This window comes from Chiloscyllium plagiosum, unplaced genomic scaffold (genome assembly GCF_037043375.1).
Source record: "Chiloscyllium plagiosum isolate Xiang-an unplaced genomic scaffold, Cpla_swu_hap1 HiC_scaffold_24, whole genome shotgun sequence".
NCBI lineage: Eukaryota > Metazoa > Chordata > Chondrichthyes > Orectolobiformes > Hemiscylliidae > Chiloscyllium > Chiloscyllium plagiosum.
The window spans coordinates 1,662,175-1,677,083 of record NW_028270162.1 but is presented as its reverse complement, the minus strand read 5'-3'; positions in this window follow the sequence as shown (position 1 = coordinate 1,677,083).

The window sequence follows — 14,909 nt, the reverse complement described above, 5'->3', positions numbered from 1 at the left end:
ACTCTCACTGCCAGCTGCTCTGAGAGGCCTGCTCTCACTGCCAGCTGCACCAAGCTGCCTGCTCTCACTCTTATTGCCAGCTGCTCTGAGCAGCCTGCTCTCACTGCCAGCTGCACCAAGCTGCCTGCTCTCACTCTCACTGCCTGCCGCTCTGAGCTGCCAGCTATCACTCTCACTGCCTGCCGCTTTGGGCTGCCTGCTCTCACTCTCACTGCCAGCTGCACCAAGCTGTCTGCTCTCACTCTCATTGCCAGCTGCCGCGAGCTGCCTGCTCTCACTCTCGCTGCCAGCTTCCCTGAGCTGCCTGCTCTCACTCTCACTGCCAGGATGCTCTGAGAGGCCTGCTCTCACTGCCAGCTGCACAAAGCTGCCTGCTCTCACTCTTATTGCCAGCTGCTCTGAGCAGCCTGCTCTCACTGCCAGCTGCACCAAGCTGCCTGCTCTCACTCTCACTGCCTGCCGCTCTGAGCTGCCAGCTCTCACTCTCACTGCCTGCCGCTTTGGGCTGCCTGCTCTCACTCTCACTGCCAGCTGCACCAAGCTGCCTGCTCTCACTCTCATTGCCAGCTGCCACGAGCTGCCTGCTCTCACTCTCGCTGCCAGCTTCCCTGAGCTGCCTACTCTCACTCTCACTGCCAGCCGCTCTGGGCTGCCTGCTCTCACTATCACTGCCAACTGCCCCGCGCTGCCTGCTCTCAGTCTCACTGCCAGCTGCCCTGAGCTGCCTGCTCTCACTCTCACTGCCAGCCGCTCTGAGCTGCCTGCTCTCACTCTCACTGCCAGCTGCCCTGAGCTGCCTGCTCTCACTGCCAGCTGCACAAAGCTGCCTGCTCTCACTCTCACTGCCAGCCGCTCTGGGCTGCCTGTTCTCACTCTCACTGCCAGCTGCATCAAGCCGCCTGCTCTCACTCTCACCATATGCCGCTCTGGGCTGCAGCTCTCACTCTTGCTGCCAACTGCCCTGAGCTGACTGCTCTCACTTTCACTGCCAGCTGCCTGCTCTCACTCTCACCGCCAGCCGCTCCGAGCTGCCTGCTCTCACTCTCACTGCCAGCTGCACCAAGCTGCCTGCTCTCACTCTCACTGTCAGCTGCTCTGAGCTGCCAGATCTCACTCTCACAGCCTGCTGCTCTGGGCTGCCTGCTCTCACTCTCACTCCCAGCTGCATCAAGCTGCCTGCTCTCACTCTCACTGCCAGCTGCCCGGAGCAACTTGCTCTCACTCTCACTGCCAACTGCCCTGAACTGCCTGCTCGCACTTTCACTGCCAGCTTCCCTAAGCTGCCTGCTCTCACTCTCACTGCCAGCTGCACCAAGCTGCCTGCTCTCACTCTCACTGCCTGCCGCTCTGAGCTGCCAGCTCTCACTCTCACTGCCTGCCGCTCTGGGCTGCCTGCTCTCACTCTCACTGCCAGCTGCACCAAGCTGCCTGCTCTCGCTCTCATTGCCAGCTGCCACGAGCTGCCTGCTCTCACTCTCGCTGCCAGCTTCCCTGAGCTGCCTACTCTCCATCTCACTGCCAGCCGCTCTGGGCTGCCTGCTCTCACTATCACTGCCAACTGCCCCGCGCTGCCTGCTCTCACTCTCACTGCCAGCTGCAACAAGCTGACTGCTCTCACTCTCATTGCCAGCTGCCACGAGCTGCCTGCTCTCACTCTCACTGCCAGCTGCCCCGAGCTGTCTGCTCTCACCCTCACTGCCAGCTGCCCCGAGCTGTCTGCTCTCACCCTCACTGCCAGCTGCACCGATCTGCCTGCTCTCACTCTCACTGCCAGCCACTCAGGACTGCCTGCTCTCACTCTCATTGCCAGCTGCTCTGAGCCAGCTGCTCTGAGCTGCCTGCTCTCACTGCCACTCTGAGCTGCCTGCTCTCACTCTCCCTGCCAGGATGCTCTGAGAGGCCTGCTCTCACTGCCAGCTGCTCTGAGCTGTCTGCTCTCACTGCCAGCTGCACAAAGAAGCCTGCTCTCACTCTCACTGCCAGCTGCCACGAGCTGCCTGTTCTCACTGCCAGCTGCACCAAGCTGCCTGCTCTCACTCTCATTGCCAGCTGCTCTGAGCCAGCTGCTCTGAGCTGCCTGCTCTCACTGCCGCTCTGAGCTGCCAGCTCTCACTCTCACTGCCTGCCGCTCTGGGCTGCCTGCTCTCACTCTCACTGCCAGCTGCACCAAGCTGCCTGCTCTCACTCTCATTGCCAGCTGCCACGAGCTGCCTGCTCTCACTCTCACTGCCAGCTGCCCCGAGCTGTCTGCTCTCACCCTCACTGCCAGCTGCACCGATCTGCCTGCTCTCACTCTCACTGCCAGCCACTCAGGACTGCCTGCTCTCACTCTCACTGCCAGCTGCCCAAAGCTGCCTGCTCTCACTCTCACTGTCAGCTGCTCTGAGCTACTTGCTCTCACTCTCACTGCCAGCTGCACCAAGCTGCCTGCTCTCTCATTGCCAGCCCCCGGGAGCTGCCTGCTCTCACTTTCACTGCCAGCTTCCCTGAGCTGCCTGCTCTCTCTCAATGTCAGCTGCACCAAGCTGCCTGCTCTCACTCTCACTGCCAGCTGCCCTGAGCTGCCTGTTCTCACTCTCACTGCCAGCTGCACCAAGCTGCCTGCTCTCACTCTCACTGCCAGCTGCACCAAGCTGCCTGCTCTCACTCTCACTGCCCCGATCTGCCTGCTCTCACCCTCACTGCCAGCTGCACCGATCTGCCTGCTCTCACTCTCACTGCCAGCCGTCTTGGCTGCCTGCTCTCACTCTCACTGCCAGTAGCTCTGAGCTGCCTGCTCTCACTCTCACTGCCAGCTGCCCTGAGCTGCCTGCTCTCATTCTCAGTGCCAGCTGCACCAAGCTGCCTGTTCTCATCTCACTGCCAGCTGCCCCGAGTTGCCTGCTCTCACCCTCACTGCCAGCTGCACCGATCAGCCTGCTCTCACTCTCACTGCCAGCTGCCCTGAGCTGCCTGCTCTCAAGCTCACAGCCTGCTGCTCTGGGATGCCTGTTCTCACTCTCATCGACAGCTGCACCGAGCTGCCTGCTCTCGTTGTCAGCTGCCCTGAGCTGCCTGCTCTCACTCTCACTGCCAGCTACTCTGGACTGCCTGCTCGCACTCGCACCGCCTGCAGCTCTTGGCTGCCTGCTCACACTCTCACCGCCAGCTGCCTGAAGCTGCCTGCTCTCACTCTCACTGCCAGCTGCCCTGAGCTGCCTGCTCTCAATCTCACTGCCAGCCTCCCCGGGCTGCCTGCTCTCACACTCACTGCCAGCTGCCCTGAGCTGCCTGCTCTCAATCTCACTGCCAGCTGCTTTGAGCTGCCTGTTCTCACTCTCACTGCCAGCCGCTTTTAGCTGCCTGTTCTCACTCTCACTGCCAGCTGCCCTGAGCTGCATGTTCTCACTCTCACTGCCAGCTGCACCAAGCTGTCTGCTCTCACTCTCACTGCCAGCCGCTTTGGGCTGCCTGCTCTCACTCTCAATGCCAGCTGCCACGAGCTGCCTGCTCTCACTCTCAATGCCAGCTGCCCTGAGCTGCCTGCTCTCCCTCTCACTGCCAGCTGCACCAAGCTGCCTGCTCTCTCTCACTCTCATTGCCAGCCCCGGGGAGCGGCCTGCTCTCACATTCACTGCCAGCTTCTCTGAGCTACTTGCTCTTACTCTCACTGCCAACTGCCCTGAGCTGCCTGCTCTCCCTCTCACTGCCAGCTGCCCTGAGCTGCCTGCTCTCACTCTCACTGCCAGCTGCCCTGAGCTGCCTGCTCTCCCTCTCACTGCCAGCTGCACCAAGCTGCCTGCTCTCACTCTCACTGCCAGCTGCCCTGAGCAGCCTGCTCTCACTCTCACTGCCAGGTGCCCCGAGCTGTCTGCTCTCACCCTCACTGCCAGCTGCACCAATCTGCCTGCTCTCACTCTCACTGCCAGCCGCTCTGGGCTGCCTGCTCTCACTCTTACTGCCAGCCGCTCTGAGCTGCCTGCTCTCACTCTCACTGCCAGCTGCCCTGAGCAGCCTGCTCTCACTCTCACTGCCAGCTGCCCTGAGCTGTCTGCTCTCACCCTCACTGCCAGCTGCACCGATCTGCCTGCTCTCACTCTCACTGCCAGCCACTCAGGACTGCCTGCTCTCACTCTTACTGCCAGCCGCTCTGAGCTGCCTGCTCTCACTCTCACTGCCAGCTGCCCTGAGCTGCCTGCTCTCACTCTCACTGCCAGCTGCCCTGAGCTGCCTGCTCTCACTCTCACTGCCAGCTGTCCCGAGCTGTCTGCTCTCACCCTCACTGCCAGCTGCACCGATCTGCCTGCTCTCACTCTCACTGCCAGCCGCTCTGGGCTGCCTGCTCTCACTCTCACTGCCAGCCACTCTGAGCTGCCTGCTCTCACTCTCACTGCCAGCTGCCCTGAGCTGCCTGCTCTCAATCTCACTGCCTGCTGCACTGGGCTGCCTGCTCTCACTCTCATCGACAGCTGCACCGAGCTGCCTGCTCCCACTGCCAGCCGCTTTGAGCTGCCTGCTCTCACTCTCACTGCCAGCTGCACCAAGCTGCCTGCTCTCACTCTCACTGTCAGCTACTCTGGACTGCCTGCTCTCACTCTCACTGCCAGCTGCACCAAGCTGCCTGCTCTCACTCTCACTGTCAGCTACTCTGGACTGCCTGCTTGCACTCTCACCGCCTGCCGCTCTTGGCTGCCTGCTCTCACTCTCACCGCCAGCTGCCTGGAGCTGCCTGCCCTCACTCTCACTGCCAGCAGCTGTGGGCTGCCTGCTCTCACTCTCACTGCCAGCTGCCCTGAGCTGCCTGCTCTCAATCTCACTGCCAGCCTCCCTGAGCTGCCTGCTCTCACTCTCGCTGCCAGCTGCACCAAGCTGCCTGCTCTCACTCTCACTGCCAGCTACTCTGGACTGCCTGCTCGCACTCTCACCGCCTGCCGCTCTTGGCTGCCTGCTCTCACTCTCACCGCCAGCTGCCTGCTCTCACTCTCACTGCCAGCTGCCCTGAGCAGCCTGCTCTCACTCTCACTGCCAGCTGCCCTGAGCTGTCTGCTCTCACCCTCACTGCCAGCTGCACCGATCTGCCTGCTCTCACTCTCACTGCCAGCCACTCAGGACTGCCTGCTCTCACTCTTACTGCCAGCCGCTCTGAGCTGCCTGCTCTCACTCTCACTGCCAGCTGCCCTGAGCTGCCTGCTCTCACTCTCACTGCCAGCTGCCCTGAGCTGCCTGCTCTCACTCTCACTGCCAGCTGTCCCGAGCTGTCTGCTCTCACCCTCACTGCCAGCTGCACCGATCTGCCTGCTCTCACTCTCACTGCCAGCCGCTCTGGGCTGCCTGCTCTCACTCTCACTGCCAGCCACTCTGAGCTGCCTGCTCTCACTCTCACTGCCAGCTGCCCTGAGCTGCCTGCTCTCAATCTCACTGCCTGCTGCACTGGGCTGCCTGCTCTCACTCTCATCGACAGCTGCACCGAGCTGCCTGCTCCCACTGCCAGCCGCTTTGAGCTGCCTGCTCTCACTCTCACTGCCAGCTGCACCAAGCTGCCTGCTCTCACTCTCACTGTCAGCTACTCTGGACTGCCTGCTCTCACTCTCACTGCCAGCTGCACCAAGCTGCCTGCTCTCACTCTCACTGTCAGCTACTCTGGACTGCCTGCTTGCACTCTCACCGCCTGCCGCTCTTGGCTGCCTGCTCTCACTCTCACCGCCAGCTGCCTGGAGCTGCCTGCCCTCACTCTCACTGCCAGCAGCTGTGGGCTGCCTGCTCTCACTCTCACTGCCAGCTGCCCTGAGCCGCCTGCTCTCAATCTCACTGCCAGCCTCCCTGAGCTGCCTGCTCTCACTCTCGCTGCCAGCTGCACCAAGCTGCCTGCTCTCACTCTCACTGCCAGCTACTCTGGACTGCCTGCTCGCACTCTCACCGCCTGCCGCTCTTGGCTGCCTGCTCTCACTCTCACCGCCAGCTGCCTGCTCTCACTCTCACCGCCAGCTGCCTGCTCTCACTCTCACTGCCACTGCCCTGAGCTACCTGCTCTCAATCTCACTGCCAGCCTCCCCGAGCTGCCTGCTCTCACTCTCACTGCCAGCTGCCCTGAGCTGCCTGCTCTCACTCTCACTGCCAGCCGCTCCGGGCTGCCTGCTCTCAGTCTCACTGCCAGCTGCCCTGTGCTGCCTGCTCTCACTGCCAGCCGCTTTGAGCTGCATGTTCTCACTCTCACTGCCAGCTGCCCTGAGCTGCCTGCTCTCACTCTCACAGCCAGCTGCCCTGAGCTGCATGTTCTCACTCCCACCGCCTGCCGCTCTGGGCTGCCTGCTCTCACTCTCACTGCCAGCCGCTCCGGGCTGCCTGCTCTCACTCTCACTGCCAGCCGCTCTGAGCTGCCTGCTCTCTCTCTCACTGCCAGCTGCCCTGAGCTGCCTGCTCTCAATCTCACCGCCTGCTGCTCTGGGCTGCCTGCTCTCACTCTCATCGACAGCTGCACCAAGCTGCCTGCTCTCATTGCCAGCCGCTTTGTGCTGCCTGCTCTCACTCTCACTGCTAGCTGCACCAAGCTGCCTGCTCTCACTCTCAATGCCAGCTACTCTGGACTGCCTGCTTGCACTCTCACCGCCTGCCGCTCTTGGCTGCCTGCTCTCACTCTCACCGCCAGCTGCCTGGAGCTGCCTGCTCTCACTCTCACTGCCAGCTGCCCTGAGCTGCCTGCTCTCAATCTCACTGCCAGCCTCCCCGAGCTGCCTGCTCTCACTCTCACTGCCAGCTGTCCTGAACTGCCTGCTCTCACTCTCACTGCCAGCTGCCCTGAGCTACCTGCTCTCAATCTCACTGCCAGCCGCACCAAGCTGCCTGCTCTCTCTCACTGCCAGCTGTACTGAGCTGCCTGCTCGCACTCTCACTGCCAGCTGCTCCGGGCTGCCTGCTCTCACACTCACTGCCAGCCGCTTTGAGCTGTCTGTTCTCACTCTCACTGCCAGCTGCACCAAGCTGCCTGCTCTCACTCTCACTGCCTGCCGCTTTGGGCTGCCTGCTCTCACTCTCAATGCCAGCTGCCCTGAGCTGCCTGCTCTCACTCTCAATGCCAGCTGCCCTGAGCTGCCTGCTCTCACTCTCACTGCTAGCTGCCCTGAGCTACCTGCTCTCAATCTCACTGCTAGCTGCTCCGCGCTGCCTGCTCTCACTCTCACTGTCAGCTGCTCTGAGCTGCCTGCTTTCACAGCCAGCTGCACCAGGCTGCCTGCTCTCACTCTCACTGCCAGCTGCACCAAGCTGCCTGCTCTCTCTCACTCTCATTGCCAGCCCCCGGGAGCTGCCTGCTCTCACTCTCACTGCCAGCTGCCCTGAGCTACTTGCTGTTACTCTCACTGCCAACTGCTCTGAACTGCCTGTTCTCACTCTCACTGCCAGCTGCCCTGAGCTGCCTGCTCTCACTCTCACTGCCAGCTGCCATGAGCTGCCTGCTCTCAATCTCACTGCCAGCTGCCCCGAGCTGCCTGTTCTCACTCCCACAGCCAGCTGCCATGAGCTGTCTGTTCTCAATCTCACTGCCCGCTGCCTTGAGCTGCCTGCTCTCACTCTCACTGCCAGCCGCTCTGAGCTGCCTGTTCTCAATCTCACTGCCAGCTGCTCTGAGCAGCCTGGTCTCACTCCGTCTGCCAGCCGCTTTGAGCTGCCTGCTCTCACTCTCACTGCCAGCTGCTCTGAGCTGCCTGCTCTCACTCTCACTGCCAGCTGCTGCGTGCTGCCTGCTCTCACTCTCACTACCAGCTGCCCCGAGCTACCTGCTCTCACTCTCACTGCCAGCTGCTCTTAGCTGCCTGCTCTCACTCTCACTGCCAGCTGCTCCGAGCTGCCTGCTCTCACTCTCACCACCTGCTGCACCGAACTGCCTGCTCTCACTCTCATTGCCAGCTGATCTGAGCTGCCTGCTCTCACTCTCACTGCCAGCTGCCCTAAGCTGCCTGCTCTCACTCCCACTGCCTGCTGCTCTGAGCTGCCTGATCTCACTCGGACTGCCAGCCGCTCTGAGCTGCCTGCTCTCAATCTCACTGCCAGCCGCTTTGAGCTGCCTGCTCTCACTCTCACTGCCAGCTGCCACGTTCTGCCTGCTCTCACTCTCACTGCCAGCTGCCCTGAGCTGCCTGCTCTCACTCTCATTGGTAGCCACTCTGGGCTGCCTGCTCTCACTCTCACTGCCAGCTGCCACGTGCTGCCTGCTCTCACTCTCACTACCAGCTTCCCCGAGCTACCTGCTCTCACTCTCACTGCCAGCTGCTCTGGGCTGCCTGCTCTCACTCTCACTGCCAGCTGCTCTGAGCTGCCTGCTCTCACTCTCACTGCCAGCTGCCCTGAGCTGCCTGCTCTCACTCTCACTGCCAGCTGCCCTGAGCTGCCTGCTCTCACTCTCACTGCCAGCTGCTCTGAGCTGCCTGCTCTCACTCTCACTGCCAGCTGCTCTGAGCTGCCTGCTCTCACTCTCACTGCCACTGCCCTGAGCTGCCTGCTCTCACTCTCACTGCCAGCTGCTCTGAGCTGCCTGCTCTCACTCTCACTGCCCCGAGCTGCCTGGTCTCACTCCCAATGCCTGCTGCTCTGAGCTGCCTGCTCTCACTGTCTCCGCCTGCCACTCTAGCCTGCCTGCTCTCACTCCCTGCTGCTCTGGGCTGCCTGATCTTGCTGCCAGCCACCCCTGGGTGCGTGCTCCCAGACGCGCTGCCAGTCAGATTGAACAGTTTAGGCCTTTTAAACTCTTGAGAATGAAAAATGAGAGGAGATCTAATTCAGGGATATAAGATGCTAACATAATATGCTGTGTATTAGAGGATGTTTTGTCATGTGGACATTCTAGAATCAGAAGTCATAGTTTCTGGATAAGGAGTAGAGATGAAGAAAAATTATTTCTCTCAAAGGATTGTGTAGAATCCACTACCCCGAGAGTGCAGTGGTTGTTGGAATACTGAGTAAATTTAAGGAGGATATAGACAGATTTTTAGAACATATGAACATAAGAAATAGGAGCAGGAGTAGGCCATCTGGCCCTTGGAGCCTGTCCTGCTATTCGGTAAGATCACAGCTGATCTTTTTGTGGATTCAGCTCCAGTTACTTGACTGCTCACCACAATCCCTAATTCAATTTTTTTAAACAAATCAAAAACACAAAATAATTACCATTCAAAAATCTATCTTTGCTTTAAAAACAATCAACAAGGTAGCCTCAACTGCTTCACTGAGCAGGGAATTCCACAGTTTCACAACCCTTTGGGTGAAGAAGTTCCTCCTCATCTCAGTCCTAAACCTGCTCTCCCTTATTTTGAGGCTATGCCCCCTAGTTCTAGATTCACCCTCTCGTGGAAACAACCTCCATGCTTCTACCCTATCTCTTCCCTTCATAATTTGATATGTTTCCAGAAGATCCCCCATCATTCTTCTAAAATCTAATGAGTATAATCCCAACCTACTCAGTCTCTCCTCATAAACCAATGCTGTCAATTCCAGAATCAACTGAGTGAACCTCCTCTGCACCACCTCTAATGCCAGTTCATCCTTTCTCAAGTAAGGAGAGCAAAGGTGTACACAGTATTCCAGATATGGCCTCACCAGCACCCGATACAGCTGCAACATAATCTCCCTATTTTTAAAGTCCATCCCTCTAGCAATGCAGGACAAAATTCCATTTGCCTTCTTAATTACCAATTTTTGTGATTTATGCACAAAGATACCCAGGTCTGTCTGCACAGCAGCATGCTGCAATTTTTCACCGTTTAAATAATAGTCCATTTTACTGTTATTCCTACCAAAATGGATGACTTCTCATTTACCAACAATGTTAAAAATCACACAACACCAGGTTATAGTCCAACAGATTTATTTGGAAGCACTAACTTTCGGAGCACTACTCCTTCATCAGGTGATTGTGGAGAATAAGATTGTAAGACACAGAATTTATGGCAAAAGTTTACATGTGATGTAACTGAAATTATATATTGAAAAAGACCTGGATTGTTTGTTAAGTCTCTCATCTTTTAGAATGACCATGTTGGTTTCGGTTCTTTCATATGTAAATCACAAAACGTTTTCTAATAGTTACATTCTCAAGTGAACTTTAAGAATTGGTGTCATGTCGGCCCAGATAATGTATTGAAGGTGTTAGCTCCCTGTGAGGCTGTTTGTGCCACAACAGTCAGACTGATTCTAATCTGAAAAACGGATTTACAGAATCTTCCATCGATTCATGCATTTTTTAAGCAAAGTAAAATGGAATTCTGCAAGTGCAAGTTCACCCCACAAACTTATATGTACATGTGTGTAAGTATGAGTGTAAAGGGGATTGAGGATGTTTGTGGAAGTGTATGTGTGAGTGTATGAGAGAGGGCCTGTTTGTGTGTGTGTGGGAGTGTCTGTTCATGTCCGTCTGTCTGTGTGTGTGTATGAACCCAAGGTCCCCATTGAGGCCATCCCCATAGGTACTGAACTTGGTTGTCAGCCTCTGCTTGACCACTTTTTGTTGTTGCCTGTCCCGAAGTCTGCCCTGGAGAATGATCACCCGAAGGTCCAAAGTCGAATGTCCTGGACTGCTGAAGTATTCTTTGACTGGGAGGGAACATTCCTGTTGATTGTTCTGCAGTGTCAATTCATCCATTGCCGTAGCCTCTGTTTGGTTTCGACAATGTACCGTGCCTCACAGCATCCTTGCCTGCAGCATATGAGATAGTCAACATTGGCTGAGTACGGACATGGTGGGAGGTGTCCCCATGTGTAATGGTAGTATCCGTGTCGACACTCTGATACGTCTTGAAACATCTACCGTGACAAGGTTGTATGGTATTGTCCTCAAAGCCAGGCAGTTTGCTACAAACAATGATCTGTTTGAGGTTTGGTGGCTGTTAGTGGAGGTGTGGGGAAGGTCTTGGTGAGGTGCTCATCCTCATTGATAATGTGTTGCAGGCTGCGAAGAACATGACATAGTTTTTCAGCTCCTGGGAAGTACTGGACAACGAAGAGTACCCTATCAGTTGCAGCTCATGTCTGTCTCCTGAGGAGGTCATTATGGTTCCTCGCTGTGGCGTGTCGGAACTGGCGGTTGATGAGTTGAGCATCGTACCCTGTTCTAATGAGGGCATCCCTGAGTACTTCCAAGTGCCCGTCATGTTCCTCCTCAGCTGAACAGATCCTGTGTATGTGTTGGGCTTGTCCAAAGGGGATGGCTGTTTTAATATGTTGGAGAAGCTAGAGCAGTGTAACATCGTGAGGTTGTCTGTGGGTTTGCGGTTGAGTGAGGTGCCGAGGTGCCTATCCTTGATGGAGATGCATGTGTCCAAGAATGTGACAGATAGTAAAGAGTAGTTCATGGCGAGTTTGATGTTGGGATGAAACTTGTTGATATTACTGTGTAGTTTTTTTTCAGTGACTCCTCTCCATGAGTCCAGAGGAAGAAAATGTCATCAATGTACCTGGTGTATAGTATTGGTTGGAGGTCCTGTGTAGAGAAGAAGTCTTGTTCGAACCTGTACATGAAAATGTTGGCATTTTGGGGTGCAGATTTGGTCCCTATTGCTGTTCCATGTGTCTGGATGAAGAGCTGGTTGTCAAAGGTGAAGATATTGTGATCAAGGATAAAGCGGATGAGCTGTAGGATGGTGTTTGGAGACTGGCAGTTGTTGGTGTTGAGTACTGAGGCTGTTGCCGTGATGCCGTCATTATGGGGGATGCTGGTGTAGAGTGCGGAAACATCCATTGTGACGAGGAATGTTCCTGGTTCGACTGGTCCGTGGGTGCTGAGTTTCTGTAAGAAATCTGTAGTTTCACGACAGAAGCTGGGGTCATATTTATCAACACTGTACTCCATCCGCCAGATCTTTGCTCACTCAATTGACTTATCTCTATCCCTCTGCAGACTTTCAGTGTCCTCTCCACACTTTGCTCTACCACTCATTTTAGTGTCATCTACAAACTTTGACACACTACACTTGATCCCCAACTCTAAATCATCAACAGTAAATTGTAAACAATTGCAGTCCAAAACCAATCCCTGAGTCACACCAGTAGCCACTGATCGCCAACCAGAAAAATACCCATTTATCCCCACTCTTGGCTTTCTGTTACTTAACCAATCTTCTCTCCATGTTAATATATTGCTCGTAATGGTGTGCACCTTTATCCTACATAGCAGCCTTTTGTACCTTGTTGAAAGCCTTCTGGAAATCCAGATATACTACTTCCATCAGTTCCCTATAGTTCACTGCACTTGCAATGTCTTCAAAGAATTCCAGTAAATGAGTTAAATGTGACCTGCCTTTCATGATCCTATGCTACATTTGCCTGGTGGGATAATTTCTATCCAGAAGTCTTGCTATTTCTTCCTTGATTACAGATTCAAACGTTTTCCCCACTACAGAAGCCAATGGGCCTATAGTTATCTGCCTTTTGTCTATCTCTTTTTTTAAAACAATGGCGTCACACTTGCTGTTTTCCAATCTGCCGGAACAACCCCAGAGTCCAGGGAGTTTTGGTAAATTACCACAAGTGGATTTGTTATTTCCTCCGCTCTCTCATTTAGTACCCTGGGATACATTCCATCAGGGCCAGGAGACTTGATGACCTTTAGATGCATTAGCTTGCCCAACACTACCTCTGTGGTGATAATGATTGTTTCTAGGTCCTCACCTGCCAGAGCCTCCTTGTCATCAATTATTGGCATGTTATTTGTGTCTTCCACTGTGAAGATCGACACAAAATACCTGTTGAACACCTCAGCCATTTCCTCATTTCCCTTACTAAATCATCCTTCTTAAATCTGTTTTAATTAGTAAATGGATGAATTGTTATGGGGAGTGGGCAGGAAAGTGCAATTGAGGCTGAGATGAGATCAGCCATGATCGTATTCAATGGCAAAGCAGTTTCAAGGAGTTGAATTACCAACTCCTGTTTTTGGTTTTCATGACTTTCTTTGATATCCAGGAAGCATTTAACTCAGAATGGTATCAAGAACACTTGACAAAACTACAGTCAGTGGAAATCGGGGAAAAATTACGCTGGTTGCAGACATCCTTACACAGAGAAAGATGGTTGTGGTTGTTGGCGATCAATTATCTCAGACGCAAGACATCACTCCAGTAGTTCCCCACAACAGTGTCCTAGATCCAATCATTTTCAGCTTCTTCATCAATAAACCTCCATCATAAACCCAGAACTCGGGACATGCACTGATGACTGAACAATATTCAGCACTTTCACAACTTCTAAGATTCTGAAGCAATCCATGTCCAAATGCAGATAGACCTGAAAAATATCCAGACTTTGGCTGATAAATGTTAAGTGGCATTCACATGACACAACTGAGAGGCAAAAGAGAGAATGTAACCATTGCTGAATGACAATCAATGGTATTATCACTGCTGAAACCCTCCACAGTAAAAATCCTTGATTGGGTAAAAGGGAGGGGAAACATGTGGCAGTGTAACCACTGACCAGAAACTGCTCTTTCACCAACACATTCCACCCTGACCTTAAATTTACCTGGACCATCTCTGACACCTCCCTCCCCTTCCTGGACCTCTCCATCTCCATCAGTGACGACCGACTTGACTCTGACATTTTCTACAAACCCACCGACTCCCACAGCTACCTGGATTACACCTCTTCCCACCCTACCTCTTGCAAAAATGCCATCCCGTATTCACAATTCCTCCACCTCCGCCGTATCTGCTCCCAGGAGGAGCAGTTCCACCATAGAACACACCAGATGGCCTCCTTCTTTAGAGACTGCAATTTCCCTTCCCACATGGTTAAAGATGCCCTCCAACGCATCTCATCCACATCCCGCACCTCCGCCCTCAGACCCAACCCCTCCAACCGCAACAAGGACAGAACGCCCCTGGTGCTCACCTTCCACCCTACCAACCTTCGCATAAACCAAATCATCCGCCGACATTTCCGCCACCTCCAAACAGACTCCACCACCAGGGATATATTTCCCTCCCCACCCCTCTCCGCCTTCCGCAAAGACCGTTCCCTCCGTGACTACCTGGTCAGGTCCACGCCCCCCTACGACCCACCCTCCCATCCTGGCACTTTCCCCTGCCACCGCAGGAACTGTAAAACCTGTGCCCACACCTCCTCCCTCACCTCCATCCAAGGCCCTAAAGGAGCCTTCCACATCCATCAAAGTTTTACCTGCACATCCACTAATATCATCTATTGTATCCGTTGCTCCCGATGCGGTCTCCTCTACATTGGGGAGACTGGGTGCCTCCTAGCAGAGCGCTTTAGGGAACATCTCCGAGACACCCGCACCAATCAACCAAATCGCCCCGTGGCTCAACATTTCAACTCCCCCTCCCACTCTGCCGAGGATATGGAGGTGCTGGGCCTCCTCCACCGCCGCTCCCTCACCACCAGACGCCTGGAGGAAGAACGCCTCATCTTCCGCCTCGGAACACTTCAACCCCAGGGCATCAATGTGGATTTCAACAGTTTCCTCATTTCCCCTTCCCCCACCTCATCCTAGTTTCTAACCTCCAGCAACTCGATCCCCTGACTTGTCCGGACTTGTCCGACCTGCCCAGCTCCTTTTCCACCTATCCACTCCACCCTCTCCTCCCTGACCTATCACCTTCATCTCCTTCCCCACTGACCTATTGTACTCTATGCTACTCTCTCCCCACCCCCACCCTCCTCTAGCTTATCTCTCCACGCTTCAGGGTCTCTGCCTTTATTCCTGATGAAGGGCTTTTGCCCGAAACGTCGATTTTGCCTGTCCTCGGATGCTGCCTGAATTGCTGTGCTCTTCCAGCACCACTGATCCAGAATTTGGTTTCCAGCATCTGCAGTCATTGTTTTTACCCAGAAACTGCTCTGGCCTATCTATATAAATATTATGACTTCAAGGGCAGGCCAGAGACTACGAAACCTACAGTGAGTAATTAACCTCCTGTCTGCCC